Source organism: Mustela erminea, chromosome 18 (genome assembly GCF_009829155.1).
Source record: "Mustela erminea isolate mMusErm1 chromosome 18, mMusErm1.Pri, whole genome shotgun sequence".
In the NCBI taxonomy this organism is placed as follows: Eukaryota; Metazoa; Chordata; class Mammalia; order Carnivora; family Mustelidae; genus Mustela; species Mustela erminea.
In genome coordinates, this window is record NC_045631.1 from 28,651,892 (window position 1) to 28,656,785 (window position 4,894).

The following is a 4,894-nucleotide window of genomic DNA, read 5'->3' on the forward strand; positions in this document are numbered from 1 at the left end:
GCTTTACAACTTAGATATCATTTGTTCCAGTGCTGCTTTCTCCAAGCTGAACCTTGGGTCACTTCAACATCAGCACTTGTAGTGATCCTGGAAGAAACTGAGTACCACACACACCCCCATCCCCACCTCCAGAAAATGTGAGAGTTTGATATACCTTATTATTTTCTTCTGACTTATTAATGAATTAAAGTGCCTCTCAAATACAGATTTGACTAGAGGGCTTTCAGTTGATTCTGACAATTTTGAGTTTTAATTTTCTTTGTGGGAGTCTGTGGGGAATGGCGTGGGGCGGGATGGCAGTGAAGAAGGAAGAATTTTCTGTTGCTTTACAAACCTGTGAAAATGAACTTTTAGTTTAAAGTTTTGTTATTTTTATCATTCATTAATCAAACAGAAGAATCCAAAACATGTCAAGTATCCTAGTTTGATTCTGTTAACAGGCATAAATTAACACGGGTCTTGCCCTTTTCCCCATTCTGAATTCCTCTCTCTGAATGGATATTTCTGCCTTAAGTTTAAGATGCTAAATGGTACTAATTATGCTTTTAACTGTTTTTCTCCCCCCTCAAGTTGGCTGTTTATTTTTGATGTACCAATTAAGTAAGCCCTTTCTTGGACTTTGCATGAGAGTCAGAATTCTCACAGGACTTTTTTTTTCTTTTCTTTTTTTCTTTTTTTAGGTTGAACACATTTTAATTTAAGAAAAAAATGATTAAGTGTACATCTTGAAAAAAGGTTTTAGAAAATTGTCAGATAGCCATACTCTTAAACTTTTAGGTGTTTGAATGATGGGGTAGTTTCAAAAAAATTCTTTGTAAGGGATGAAGAGAAAAAAGCAGGTTTTTAAAAATTACTTGCTGGTAACCTAGTGGTATGCACCCCCCTTCAAGTTATTAGTTGTAATTAGTTTGTTTCCATATTCATCAGGGTTTAAAAATGTATTTGAATGATTATAGTTTTGATACAGAATTAACAAAGATTTCTTTTGATTGAATAGTAAAAGGTGGTGTATCTCATCTTCAGATTTGCCATGTGCTTTAAAATATTTTATTTATGAACTGGTTTAGTTTCTTAGATTGGAAAGAAATGATTTCCTATCCAATCCTCTGAGTTTTGGTTCTGCATTACTTTGAGTAAAGGATTTGTTGAGGAATTAGTCTACGGCCATACCACCCTGAACGCGCCCGATCTCGTCTGATCTCGGAAGCTAAGCAGGGTCGGGCCTGGTTAGTACTTGGATGGGAGGATTTGTTGAGGAATTAATGTTGAAAATTTAATAAATGAAAGAGAATGCATACTATTTAACTTTGAAAAGAAAGTATTCTCACTTTTCAGAAAGCCTGGTCCTCTTATTTTAAAAATATTTCATATTTTTCTTGTTTGAATTAACTTCCAATTCAGAAAATTAAATATCTGTCTCTGAAGTACTTGTCTTTAAAACCTGGTCCTTGGCTGGCAGAGTTGAACTATTCTAACACCTGAGTTATGTGGCCTTAGGATTTGAGATCAAGTCACCCATGTTCCAGCTGTCCTGTATTTGGTTTATTTTTTAGGAGGTTGAATCTAAATAGCTAAACTAGACTATTTAAAGTTTCGTATAAATAATGGAAAGTATTTTTACATCAGTCAACATTATTAATGGGGGAATAAGCTCATTGTAGAGTAAACTTTGTTCTCTAACTTTTTTCCTTTCACTTACTGGTTGAGTGGTATTTGTCCAGTGTTCTTTTGTGGTACCACTAGTGATTGTGCAAAAGTACAATGTGATGTTATGATACTATTTCTATTTCTGGGTTTATAACAGACTTCTAAATGATTTCTTACCGGTTAAAAGGTTGGGATAATGATAATTAGCTTGAATCTAAGAAAACCTGATTTCTAAATCTCAGAACCTCCTCCTGTACCATTATTATTTCCTTCTTGATGTTTGTACGTTTGAAGAAAATGGAGATGATTTCCTCTTATGTTTAAGATCTTTAGGGGCTAACTGAAAATTTAAAATCCCCTTCCATAGTATTCCCTTAGGTAGGGTCTTGTTTAGGACTCCTTAATTCCTTGAGAACCTGTAAATTTTTGAGATAAAAAGCCATAAGATAGTTAAGAGCTTTTTAGAGTTCAGTGTACTTATTTTATTTTATTTTTTTAAAGACTTTTTATTTGTTTATTTGACAGAGATCACAAGTAGGCAGAGAGGCAGGCAGAGAGAGAGACAGAGAGAGAGAGAGAGGAGGAAGCAGGCTCCCTGCTGAGCCGAGAGCCCGATGAGGGGCTTGATCCCAGGACCCCGAGACCATGACCCGAGCTGAAGGCAGAGGCTTTAACCTACTGAGCCACTCAGGCACCCCTATTTATTTTATTTTATGTTTTAAAATATTTTATTTATTTATTTGACGCAGAGAGAGCACAAGCAGGGGAAGAAACAGGCTCCCCATTGAGCAGGGAGCCTGATGTGGAATGTAGGGCTTAGTCCCAGGACTCTGGGATCCAGTTTAGTGTAGTTTAGATTCCAGAAAGATAGATTGGGTATTTAGAGATAGGAAACTTATTTTACTTTTCATTTGTTTTCTCTGATTTTCTTACTTAATCGATCATTTGCAATGGGGAAGCTAATCAACACATCTCAGCAAAACAAGTATTTTTCACAATTTTGCCTCAGTAGTAATTATAACTGGTTTTGTTAATACTAGTCTTAAGGTATTAACAAAACCCATATTAATAACTTCTGAAGCTTAGGATGTACTTACAGAAATCCTTTCTATATGTTTTTGTTAAGTATTAATCACAAGTTAGTCATTACAAAACTATTATTTTAAGTTCAGTTCTTTCTTTTTAACATTGATATACATGTTCTTAGGTTTTGGATGTCTTCTGTCCAAAATGGCAGCCCTTCTTTAAATTCTTTTCACACTGATGCTTCAGCTGATGCAAGATGCTTTTGTTTTCCTTTACTATCAGTATCTGCTAACGAATGCTCTGACTTTATTGCACTACTGTACTTTACAGCTAGCAGTGCAATAGTATTGTCAAAGCATCTGAAAGCAGAATGTACACCAGAATTTTGATTCTTGCCTTACATCTTTCTTCAGTATCTGTGAGTAATTTACCACAATCTTTGTTGCTGAAAGTGTATAATTTTATTACCCTAAGTATATGTTTCAGGAAGTCATAATTTGAAAAAAGCTCACTATCGTAATTAATGCACTATGAAACACATTGAGGTAACATTTTTTATACCTGAAGTTGATATGACTTGTTTAAATGCGTAGTTGGATTTTTCTTCTTTCTGTAACAGATTTGGATAGGTTCTGGCATGTCTTGGGTTTTCATTGAGTTTTAAGGTGAATTAGTAAGTAATGAAAACAATCTCTGCTGTATATTTTATATGATAACTTGCCCCAAATTTTAATTGGTGTTAATTATGTGTGCTATGTAGTTTATGCTTGAATTTCAAACTTATGAGTGCTTGTTTTAAAGTTCTTTTTTGTAGTAATGAAATAGAGTAAAGTGCGAATCCATTACTTCTTTTGTAATCAGTTTTTAGATATAATTTGCATACAAAAAATGTACCAATTTTAGTTGTACAATTTGATGAGTTTTGAAAAGTGTGGACAATCATGTAACCACCCCCACAGACATGGTATAGAACATTTCCATCACCTAATGTTCCCTTATGCCCCTTTGCAGTCAGCCTCTTCCTCCCAAGCTTCCTGACAATGATTGATCTCTAGTTTTGCCATTTCTAGAAGTTCATATAAATGGAATCATTTATAGCTTGCAGTTTTTGAGCCTGACTTCTTACACTTGGCAGAATGCTTTTGAGATTCATCTGTGTTGTTGTACTTAGTAGTAGTTGGACCATTTTTTTTTTTTAAGATTTTATTTATTTGTTTGACAGAGAGAGATCACAGGTAGGTAGAGAGGCTGGCAGAGAGAGAGAGAGAGAGAGAGAGAGGGAAGCAGGCTCCCCGCCGAGCAGAGAGCCCGATGTGGGACTCGATCCCATGACCCTGAGATCATGACCTGAGCCGAAGGCGGAGGCTTAACCCACTGAGCCACCCAGGCGCCCCGTAGTTGGACCATTTTTATTGTTGAGTAGTATTTCATTGGTATAGATTATCACAAACTATTTATCCATTTACCAGATTGTGAACTCTGGGTTGTTTCCAGGTTCTGCTTATTATGAATAAAGACATTATAAACATTGTAGTGTAAGTCTTTGTTTGGACACAATATTTTTGTTTCTCTTGGGTAACATGATAAAAATGTATGCTTCATCTCATAAAAGAACCACTGAAATATTTACCAAAGCTATGATTTAGGGTTCCAGTTTCTCCATTTCCTTACCAACATTTGATATCTTGGTATTGCCAGTCTTCTTTTTCTTTTTTTTAAAGATTTATTTATTTTAGAGAGAGAGTGAGCACCTGTAGCAGGGACAGAGGGAGAGAGAGAGAGAGAATCCCAAGCTGACTCCACACCGGGCACAGAACCCAATGTGGGGCTCAATCTCATGAGCCATGAGATCATGACCTGAGCCAAAACCAAGAGTCATTCAACCATGTCAGTCTTCTTCATTTTAGCTATTCTAATAGTTGTATAATGGTATCTGCTTATAGCTTGAATTTGCATTTCCTTAATGGCTAATGATATCCACCATCTTATAACGTGCTTATTTGCACTTGGAATATCTTCTTTAGTGAATAACTGTTGAAATCTTTTGCCTATTTTCAAATTGAGATATTTGTCTTTTTTTTTTTTTTTTCAAGATTTTATTTATTTAATTGAGAGAGAGTGCTCACCCATGAGCAGGGGAAAGTGGCAGAAGCAGGCTCCCTGATGAGCAGGGAGCCCCATGCGGGGCTCGATTCCAGGACTCTGGGATCATGACCTGAGC

General features: G+C 35.8%; 1 protein-coding gene across 6 annotated transcripts in view; it reads left to right on the plus strand.

Moving 5' to 3' along the window:
• TRIM37 (tripartite motif containing 37) overlaps positions 1-4,894 on the plus strand; it is a 180,276-nt gene that overhangs the window by 1,233 nt on the left and 174,149 nt on the right. The gene's annotated exons all lie outside the window — the stretch shown is intronic.